This window comes from Aythya fuligula, chromosome 15 (genome assembly GCF_009819795.1).
Source record: "Aythya fuligula isolate bAytFul2 chromosome 15, bAytFul2.pri, whole genome shotgun sequence".
Taxonomy (NCBI): domain Eukaryota; kingdom Metazoa; phylum Chordata; class Aves; order Anseriformes; family Anatidae; genus Aythya; species Aythya fuligula.
Window position 1 is genome coordinate 15,391,989 of NC_045573.1, and position 12,229 is coordinate 15,404,217.

Genomic DNA, 12,229 nt, shown 5'->3' on the forward strand with positions numbered 1-12,229 from the left:
CACCCAAAGCAATTTGCTCTTCAAACCGCAACCGTAAGATCTCAGTTGGCCCATCATCCATCCCCAGGCATGGATGCCATGCATTCCAGCTGCTCTCTCACGGAAAGGGCAACTTCACCTCCTCACCCTTCCCACTTGTCCCTCCTGAAGAACCTGTATCCCTCCTTTGTAACATTTCAGTTGGGTGAGTGAAGCTGCTGCATCTCCATGATTACAACAATATCATAGCCTTGTAACACCACTCACACCTCTAACTCACCACAAACATTATCCATACCATGTGCGTTAGTGTACAGGCACTTTAGAGAGGCACCCCAGCATTGCGGGATACTTGAAATGATTTGAGTGATTTCTCCACAATGATATCTCTTAGGCACTTCCTTGCTTATAATCAAGTGCTGGCAGTGACTGCCTAAGCCCCATTTTGTTAATTTTTTTGATCTCTCAGTCACACCACCCCTTGATTTTTGCTCAGCAACACTGTCTATTGCTGCCTCACAGAGCTACTGGATAGTCTCTTCTTCCCTCATCATTCCTGGTTTAAAGCCATCCTGATGAGGTCAGCCATCCTGTTGGATGACAAGAGGGGTGTTTTATTCCATTTTCTCCCATTGTTGATGTTATTGAAGTGACCTGAGAATTTTTTCTTTTAGCAGACAAATATTCTAGAAGGTAATTTTATTATAACACAGCTTTTGATGTATATGAGCCACCTCTCACATTTTTGGTAGGCTGCTGAAGACAAACATGAGTATCACTCATGATCATATACAGAACTATTGAAATTCTGTGCAGCAGTGAGGATGGAACATGTGGCTAAAAGGGCAGGTTGTGTCTCATTCAAATTCTGCAATGAAAGACAGAAGTAAGACACAGTGAGCGAAGTTCCATCTCTTTTGAGAGGGTTTCAGTTCTTAAGAGTAGCATATGATACGTGACCAATAAGCAATTCTGGAAGAGACTGTTGCTATTTCTCACTGTTAACCAATACCTCCTCTGCTGAAGCAGTTGTACTGCAGTAGACACACTTGCAAAACAACTAAGATTTGCACAAGGGCAGAAATTTTACAAGGTTTTATGAATGGCTTCTTATTTATATAAAAAAATGTGAAATAGTACTGCTTAAGCATTGCCTCATTGGCTCAGGAAGTTTTTAAATTTTCCATATGAAAAAAGGAAAAATGAAAAAATGGAAAAATGAAAAAAGCTGCCATGGTGCAGCTTTTTATTAATTTGTAAATTCACCTGCAATCTGGGACAGTTTTTCCCTTTTTCATTTGCCTGGAGCAGTCCTTAGTCTGGCTCCTCGGGATTCAGCACTTAATTCTAACTATGATTCACACTCCATGCCACTGAATGTAATTTGAGTTTTTGGAGCTATTTTGTACCAGGTGGATGAAGAAACTAGCCTTACACAGTGTTCCTTGCTATTTCAGCACTCCATTATGTGAACAGTTACCTGCAACATCACTGATAAACAACAGCAGTAGAACAGGCTACAAAAAAAAAAAAAAAAAAAAAAGGAGCCAACAGCAAATCTATCCCTTTAAAAATATCATAATATAAAGTCTGACACTTTAATTTAGTATTGACAAAATTAGAAAAAAAAAAGCAAGACTAAGACTGTATTGTATTAATTCCTAAAGCACTGTGCCTATGAAACATAAAATCATAATGTAGCTAACCAAATTTATTGAAGTAATCATGATAAACAAAGCTATATATCTAAATTGTTCTCTTAACACATCTAAATATCTCCTTCATCATAAGCATGCAAAAATATGCATGCAAGGGTTATCACCTTCCTGCTAAGTCAGTCAGGATTCATTAGTTTTTAATCATAACCTTCATGTTTTTTAAAAGCAATACTGGAAAGCACACTAAAATTAAGTTATGCACCTACATTCTTTAGACTACCAAGAAATTCTAAACCTCCGGTTATAAATTTAAGTCCTTTAAGGAACTTGAGACTTGATCCAACAACATTAACACAAGTAGATTTTGTTGATGCTGTTGTTTATGTTCTTAATATTGTGCTGATTAATGCTAAGATACCACTGGTTTTTATTTATTTATTTTAAACTGGCTGTGAAGGCTTCCAGAGGCCTTATGATATTGACAGTCTATTGACAGTCTATAAAGAAGAGAAATTTTGGTGTAGTCTTACCTGGCCATTGAAAATAAACAAGTATATATTCAAAAGCTAAAGATTAATTTTAAAATGCCATCTGTAAATTAAGCCAGCTACCAAAATGTGTGCACACACATATGTAAGTACATAAAGCAGCTGGCAATGTTAAATCTTAATAATCAGACAAAAAAGATTTTTTAGGAAAAAATTTAGTCAAACACAAAGCTGGAGACAGATACTCCACAGAATATTACTAGCCAGGGCCTGAACTCAAGTGGGACTCCTAGGTCACAGTCCGATGAGGCTGCTCAGAGCAATTAAGGCTCATTTGTCTGTTCAGTTTTCACCCAGAGCTGTGGATGCAGCTTTAGTGAACTGCTTAGCATTGAAGTCAGCCAGTTCATGGGTGTATTATCATTCAGACCACAGTCCCACAGACATTTTATGCCATTGTGAAGTAGTTGTGCTGCTGGAAGTAGCTGTCTCATCCTTCTCCTGCCCTTGGCTTTTTTTTAATTAATTTATTATTTATTATTAATTAATTTTTTTTAATTAAAAAAAAAAAAAAGAATGAAAAACAACACCATGTTCTCTCCTTACATCCACATAGTTGCTCTGCTCAAATAAGCTGTTTTATGGATATACACCAAACTGGCTGGGGAACTCCTCTGAGCTGAAACTAACAAGGACCTCATCCCCACAGAAGTTGTGTGGATAAAACACTCTTAAACACCTCAGCAATTGATCATGAAAGCCCATTTGAGAACCTGCTAGAATATACTGCAGCGCTGACTCTGGATCTTGCACCAAACATAATATTCTACAATATTCTGTTGCACATGACTGACCATTAAAAGAATCCAATATATTAAATACATACATGGGTGGAATGGAGAACAGGTAGAATCAAGACTCGTATTTCCTAGATATGTATCTTTAATTACCTTTTGCTCAGTTTACTTGCTGCTACGGACAACAGCATTAGATTACTCCAAGTGTACGGAAACTCAGTAAGTATACAGGCAATAACTTTAGCAGCTGATGAAAAATACATCTGCCCTTAGCTACTTTATAGTAGCATTTACAATGCTCAGTTAATATTGGCTAACTGTTTATGATATTCCAACCAAATTCACTATATATAATCAGGAAGCAAAACGTGGAATAGTTATCATGTATAATTCATCTCATACATTAAGTCTCTTTTGGTCATTGTGAAGTGAGGTAAAGAGCAAAGAACTGCCTCCTCCAGCTGCTCCCACCCAGGGCCATTCCTGCCTGGCTGCCGGGGCCCAGCCCAGTGCCACAGGTCTTGTCCAGGCTGGCGGACGCAGCTGCTGTTTTCCCCTTTGCAGGTTCAACTGGTAGCAAAGCTGAGCACAGATCCTAGAGACACACAGGACAGTGACATGGCTGGTCACACAGGCTGGCCCAACCAAGGCTGCCCCCAGCTGGTATTTCATACTTTTGGGTCACATGTACACATATATAAGAGCCCAGTCACACCAGTACTCCCCACAGCAGCTGGTTAGGGAGCAAACATCACTCCTGCCCCAGTGACCAGGAGCGGAAGACCCCGCTCACTCTAGGAGCTAGCACCACAGGCCACAGGCCTACACACCAACCCAACTCCAGCAGCTGGCATCAGCCTTCACTTATACCAGTCCCCCCAGTAGCACTCCGAGCACAATGTCTGTAGGATCCTTCCTAGATCCAGAGAGCTATGGTCACCCCCAGTTAATGACATAAGGACCTCCACTTGCTCCAGGAGCTGGCACCACAGCTTAGAGGCCTACACCCTCAGCATAACCCCAGGAGCTGGCACCAATTCTATTTGCACACACCCACGTCTCATCAGTGACTGACAATGAAACCCCAAAATCGCTCCAGTAGTTTTTTTATTATTTTGTGCAGGGTAATCTGAGTAAATCCTGCAAAGTAAGTAAATCAATGGAAAACTGCTCCCCAAACATTTGTTTTTATTAACATATTGTACATGTATATACTTCATGAAGGATGCTTTGTGCCTGTTACAAAACAGACAGAAAATGATGTGTTGGTTTTTTTTCGTTTGTTTGTTTTTGACAGAAATTGCCAAATTGTTGCCCTTTAATATTGGGAATAAATGCTATTACTCTTATAATGAGATAATGAGAGAAAACAGAAGTGCAAAATTAGTTGATCATAAAAAGTGCAAAGTTTTTGTTAAGAGTAAAAATATTTGGATGTTGTTAACTGTCCTTTTAAAAGTAAACCTAAGCCTAATTTAAACCTTCTGCAAAATATCCAGATATACATTTTTTTAATTTTTATTTGTAATATTATTTTTATTTTTTTAATATTATTTTTAACGTTTATTACAATTTTTTAAATTTCCATAGTTTAACCCAAACCAGGATTTCCCATTTCTTAGCTAGTAAAAGTTTATGAACCACTGAGAGCATGACTGCAATAAGCCATATCTGGAATTCAGGGTAAGCAAAGCATCTTTAAATAAACTGTTAAGCCACTAGAGCTTTTACATGGAATCTCATAAAAATTACACTGACGCTCCCTGCTTGGCTTCTTAACTTAGCAAGAAGAAAATTAACTTGAATGTAAATATAGGCACAAAGATCTCTGACTTTTTTTTTTTTTTTTCACACTATCAATTTTGTAAGGTTTAGAGAGTACTCGAGTGAGAGGATAGAAAGTATGAAAACAAAACAATTCTCTTACTCTCTATGCATTATTACAGCCCAGAAGCACAATTTTCATTAGTCACTTCACTTACAAGCAATAAATTAATATTTTTTTGCAATGTCCACATTATGTCAGAATAACATAAAAACAAATGATGAAGCAAAAAGGAGACAAATTTAACTCCAACATCCTGCAGTAGCTGCAATAATTGCACAGCTAGTTCATTATATAAAGTTAGTCCCTTGAGCCTGCAATGTCCCAGTTAAACAACAGTAATAGGAAGCAGCTGTATGAGGACATTAGGTCAGCAGAATCATTAGCCCCTAAGATTGCACCACTATCACTCCTCTTTGACAGCAAGGCTTTCACACATCATCAGGCTTCTAAACAGAAGGTCAAACATTATGATGAACTTAACCCAATAACTCCATTAACAATGAACTGTGGCTCAGAACTTCAAGGAAATCCACATCTCTGGAAACTTTCAGGAGCTTAATGATTTTCAATAGTCTCCCTTGTCTGTCTCTCAGGTTGCTCTGGAAATCAGGTAGCACATAAAGATGATTAGCAAAATGCCAGTGCCTGATAATTTCAATTAAAATTATCTTTTGTTTCCTTGAGGTTTGTACCACTGTCTCTCTGGAATCCAACAAACAAGAATAGCTTTCATTCAGAATACAGAAGTTGTGTAAAGATGTATTTATTGCTAATTTCTGTTAGTTGCAGGACCGGCCTAGTATGTACATAGATGTCTCTATTCCAAGGGAACAGTGCTTAGAGTCTGTAATGCACATAAATGAAGACAAAGTTCTTTGTCAATGCTTGTATATATTCAGATTAAAAAATAAGCCTGTGAAGTTAGCCAAGGTTTTCTAACATCTTTACACTCATTTACACCTTTCACAGGTGTTAGTAAAAGTGTCCCCAGTGTGCTGAACATTTTTGCAGTATTTAGGTAAAGCAAGGGCCTTGCCTTTGTGGTGTTGATGAATTTCAGTGAGAAAAACAACAACCCTTCTATCAATGTCAAAGACTAAATAAGTTTGACTAGATGCTGATGTTCTTCAAATTGTTTCTACTAGCAATAGTTCTGGATGGTTTGTTTTCGAGAAATTAATGATGATACACCAAGGTCATTGTACCTCTGCTGTAGTGAACAGATGTTAACATATTAGTGCCACATTCCAGTGCAGTACTAAACTAAAGCTACTTGTGGTTGTCATTGCATGAGGCAAGGCAAAACCAACCAAACAGAAAAGCCCAGTATAATAAATTCATTCTAAAATGGAAATATTTGAAGAAAAGAGCTATTGAACTTCTAAATGTATCATCCTCATCAAAACCACTAAGATTTTTTTTTAATCAACCCAAGCCTAGCAAAACAACAACAACAAAAAATTTTTGTTCCTCTCAGCAGTATAGACCGTTTTCAATGTCATTTATAAGCTATTTATTTCTAACACTCACAGATTTAGTATACCACAGCCTCTGTTATATTGAGGTAGAAATAGTCAAATATTTTTCCATCTTTTACTGGGATTCAGAGCTAGTCATAGTTATCCACAGCTTTGCAAAACTTGTATGAGATTATTGTGGCAAACTCTGTATAGGATTAAGATTCTAATACTTCCAGAATGTGTATAGTCAGCAAACAATGCAATAGCTTGTTTATTGTGAGGGAGGAGGACTGGAATAGGTGAATGTGTAAAGTTTAAATATATTTTGACCTATAAGTATCTGTTGTTTAGGTCTTTTTTTAACCATTTTTTATTTTTATTTTATCCTCTCTGCCCCTTATGTCATACCACGAGAGACCGAGAACTGTAACGGAGAGATTCTGCAGTCTCCTTCCTTGGAGATCTTCAAAAGCCATCCAGACATAGTCCTGGACAGCCTGTTCTGGGTGGCCCTGTGGGAGCAGGGGTTGGACCAGGCGGTCCAACCCAGAGGTCCCTTCCAGCCTCAGCCATTCTGTGATTCTGGGAGATCCAAGCCTATTAAGTATTAAGGTCCTTCATCTAAGCTTTTCAGTTTAATTTAAATAAAGAGATTTCAGGCTATTCTTAGCAAGGCAACATTTCCTATCTAGTTCACTGGAGCCTGGTCTTGGCAATCTTAGTGATACGCTACAAAGGACTACTTGCTCTCCTCAAGCTGGTCTGTGAAAGAGGACAGCTTTTCATCTGTGTAGGGAACAGTACACAGCATTGCCTGTTTCTGGTTCTCCCTAGAGGGGAGCTGAATTTTATGACTGATGTGGACTTCTGTGGTAAAAATGTGCATGGCTTAAAGGAAAGAGATGAATGCTAAACTGGAATAAACACTTTCTTCTTAATAATCTCATTAACAACAATGCTTTTGATGATGCATTACATGGGGATACATCAGTATGATGAAATCAATGAAGTAATTCACCAGGATAAAGCAATACACAGGCCCTTTACTTCACAGTGATGTTTAAGATTTTCAGTCACTGTTGGTTTTAAATATTTAAAGCACTTTCAAGTAACTTTACTGTGTTTGAGAGATACTGATGGAAAATAAATTATTTAAATTGTCTCAGTACCTTAAGAGACACAGAGAATATAGGTTCAATGTATCAAAAATTCAAAATTGAAGTCATAGTTTTAAATGTCTGACTCCAGACAAAAAGGAAGTCACTTTAGCTGGGAAATGGATAGCATCAGGTTGAAATTCCTAGTTTTCTAAATCAATCTTGCAATTAGTATAGGGGGCATGAAATTACCTAAATCAGTCAATAGACTGCTTACACTAATTATTGTCATTTTGCTACTTAATTTTTTTTTTTGTTTTTTGTTTGTTTGTTTGTGGTTCATTGTTTAACACTTAACAAAATCTTTACCACATAAGTAATTTTTATTTGAGGAGATACTAATTGTAACTTCCTTATGCAAGAAACTGAACTGCATGAAAGAACCATTTCCTTTCATTTTCTGATGTGAAGCATGATGTAGCTCATATGAGGATGACTGCATTTCAATATAAGTTTAAGAAGTAATCTGTTTTGTTTGTAGATTGGAAAAGCAGTGTTCAACTGCCTCCAGTTCTGTTTTACCCAGAGAAAACTAAGGATTATGGAACAGCATCTTCAGACAACCATGTTTTCATTTTGACCAAAATAAAATTTAAAAAATGCTTGGTTGCTAAAGAAATATCAGTACCAAAGATGACCTTCTTGCATTTCAGTTTCCATTCCTTTTTTTTCACAAAGCATGTTCTTACATAAACAAAGCTCTAGCAGACAAATGAATACTTTTCTTTTGCTTGTTTAAGCCACCTCTGCTTGACCTGTATGCTCATCTCAATCCAGACATGATTCTTTCAAAGCAGATGAAAGCTTTCCTACTTGTAGGTGAGCCTTGAATTCAGGTCCTTAAATCTGTTTAGATGAAGAAGACAATGCAGGGCTCCACCAGTTCAAGAGGATAACCCAGAAATAAAAAAATAAAAATAAAATAAAATGAAATAAAACAGATTCTGTAGAGAGGAATCACACCAATATAAGACAAATGTAAATTCTCTTTCACTAGAAGGGCATTGTAGTGGTAAGTTGCCACTTACTAAAATAAACAAACAAACAAACAAACAAATAAATAAGAGGAAAATGGAACCATCTTAGAAGTAACAAAGAATGCACCAGATTGCAGCCAGACTGAATCCAGGACTGCAGAAATGTACACAATTGTGCAGTGATGTGCTAAGCATGGTATGTTTTGGCCCTAGGAAAGATATGTTGTACATTCTTTGGGTGTACACGTGCTGTTGGCTCATTGTTTTTTGTTGTTGTTGTTGTTTTGTTTGTTTGTTTGTTTTGTTTGTTTTTTATGTAACATTTATTTGATTGTAAGGGAGGTGACTTTTTTAAATGATGACTAAGTTATTATTTGATGTTTCATAAAAATGAAACAAAACCTTTCATATCCAAGCGAACCAGGCAGAGGTCACCATACTAACTAAAGTTTATAAAATTATGCTAGTGATTAGTCACAGTCTTAGCACCATAGGCAATTTCTACATTAGCTGTTACTAATGGGCTTTGGGTGGCCTGGGCTGGGGAAAGTGTCTCTGCCTGTGGCAGGGGTTGGAACCAGGTGGGCTTTGAGGTCCCTTCCAACCCAACCCATTCTCTGATGCTATGATAAATCATGGCTGACTGAACACACCTACCAATAAGCAAATAGGCTTCTTGATGCAGTGTAATAAATCCCTCACCTTTAAAAAGAAAATTAAACATGTTGTTGAAATGACTGTAGCTTTTTTATTGCACACAGGTATTTAGCTGTGACAAAGCTTGCAAAGATGGATGGAATGCGTTTTTTTCTATTTGAAAAACAAAATAATTTTTCAGAAGCTTTAGTAAAGTTTAACACATAGTTAATGTTTTTCATAGCGCATCTCAGTAAACTAAATGTCTTTCTTTTTCTATAATTTCTGACATCTATTTAAAAGACCTACAATGAACAGCTATTACTGACAGCCTATTTCTGTCTCCCATTTTCAGAATCTCAGATTCACAGAATCCCAGGATGGCAGAGATTTGGGAGGGCCCTCTGGAGATGACCCAGTCCAACCCCCTGCCAAGCAGGGCACCCAGGTCACATCGCACAGGAAGGCATCCAGGTACATTTTCAGTGCCTCCAGGGAAGGAGACTTCACAACCTCTCTGGGCAACCTGTGCCAGTGCTCCGTCACCCTCACTGTCTCAAAGTGTTTTCTCACCTTCAGCTGGAAATTTCCATTTTACCTCAAATATTCTAGTGTCCCTTATTTCCTTTGGTGAATAAAACTGTTTCTACAGTATTACCAACACAAGATATTTGCTAGATTTCCACTAATTAATTTTCTGTTGTTTACATCATGAAGAACATCATATTTCTGCCTGAAAATGAATTAAGTTTTCTCCATTTCTTTATGAATTTATATTCAGAGCTCATCTGTGCCACATATTCTTTATAGATAATGAGCAAGGCATCTTCACTTAGCTGTCACTGTAGAAGTGAAATGTTTACAGTGTGCACTTCAGAGATTCTGGCAGCTTACATTCTAAGAATACTTTTTTCTTCCCGACAATAAGCATTGCTTTAAATTTCTTTTAAACATGAACAGAAAAAAATGTTATTTGAAAAATCCTTGAACTTTGTTTTCGCTTAGTAATGCTGTTATAAGAAATTCTAGTTTAGATACAGCATGCTGATGATATGTTTCATGAGATGTGACAAAGACCATTAGCCTCCTTAATGCCTTGTAGAACTTCTTGGGAAACCGCAAACATCTCACAATTAATTGACAGAGCGATAAATATATTTGTCTATGAAGCTTATGAAAAAAAAGATCCATCATATAACTTTTAAATGTATTTTCCAACATATTTACACAGAAATATTTTGGGAATCCACTACTGATACAAAAGAGAAACCTCAGTCATGAGTCTCCTGCCAGGTTTGAGCAGGTACATGAAATTCACTAAATATATTTACCTTTTAATTACATCTCTGAAGTCATCCTTTAATGAATTACATATGAATATACCTATAGTGAAGACTATTTTAAGATTTCATTTATGAGCACATGTCCAGTCACAAGCTTACATGCTTAAAAGCCTGGTACTGAACCAGGTTCTGAAAATATATGTTTTGTTCTTCATTCTTGGGAAACCTTGCATGGTTTGAATAAATCTTTGAAACATGACGACAAGAATCTCACATTAGATTGTCTTTCATTGAAATCATAATGTAAGATTCATTGTAGATACAGTTCAAAGCTGTCTGGTTTTGAATCTGTGCTATAAAAGGCATAAAAGTGACAGATTCTTCCCACCAGAAAGGATAAAAGTACCTGCATACAGACTTCCACAAGCCTTTTCTTTATATGCTTTGTCCTTCAATTAATCTGAGAATACTTGAACCTGCTGGGATTGCTTTCTGTAATCAATCAAATTTCCAAGCATAATTAATAACATAGTCTTAAATTAAATACATTAGATCATTGGAGCCAATTCTAAAGGAAAGACAGTTCCTGGATGTTGACAGTTCAAGTATCTCCAGTACCTACTGGAGTTCTGATTTAGAAAAACCTGGCTTGATTCCCAAAGATCATTTGGATTTCTTTTACTCCTGGAACAGTATCATTGGGTGAACACATCAGTCTTAACACCACAAATAATTCAAAAGTGTTTTGTTTTGTTTTGTTTTTTAGTTAATATTTGATTCACTGATAAAGCATTACTGATTTAACTTGTTTTCCTACAAACAAAAATTTGCAGATCTACATGTCCCAGTATAAAATTCCCTATAATTACTAGTTCCAAATGTATTCTTAAAAAATATTTAAAACTAAATTTACAGTATATTATCACTCTAAGACTACTGGAACTAATCACATTTTGTAGAATGCAGCAACCTCTGCCATTGTTAATTCTGCTAGTAGAATGACTCTTTAGGCATATTTACAGTTGTTTGTTTTTTTTTATTATTTATTATTATTATTTTATTATTATTATTTACCTTAGAAAACTTATCAGGGAAAAGATATTTTTGTTGCATAAGATACTGTTACAGTGGGTAGAATAACAAACCTAATAAAATTAGATGGTCTCAGCTTTACTAACAAAGAATTACTTGGCATAGACTGAGCTATTCATTGATATCCTTTGAGAATACGAGCGTAACTCTTCTTTTAGTTTTCTACTAGAATTATTATCTGAAACTGTTAACCCTTCTCATTTTTATATCAAAACTCCAATCTAAATCAGGGACATTATCAGACAAAATAACAATGATTCAGTAACATCTTTAGTATTTTCTCCATCATAACATAGTAGTAAATCATTTTCAAAACATCTAGCCAAATGATGGTAACAGACATAATTCCAAATGCTCACAAGAATAAAGAAGTTCATTTGGAAGAACAAGGTGACATCAAAAGTTTAGGCTGAGTATCAGAAATGTTGAAATTGAGCATCAGAAAACTTTCTTATTGTGACAGTAATGTAATCATTGTGGACAAAGACTGGTTAAACAAAAAAATCCCTCACTGGCATATTAATTTGTTTTGAAAAAAAAAAAAATCCCACCCTAACTTTGTTTCTTCAAACATCATCTAAAGTAAAACTACAGAATGTTTCAAATCCCACCTTGCCCCAAAAGACTCAATTACCTCCACTGTATGTGTGCCATTTTTGTCCCCTTCTTAAATCCAGCTTAATTCACAGAACTAGAGAATAATAAACTAGAATATGGTCCTACTGTAACTGAAGAGCAAGAGGGGACCAGCTGTGGCTGAGCTGGAAGCAGAAATGAGTTAAACCACATGTGCCATCATTAGAATCAGTCTTGAAACTACAGTCACATCCCAGAAACATTACTTAATTCTGTGCTGCTACAACAAGCTTGTATG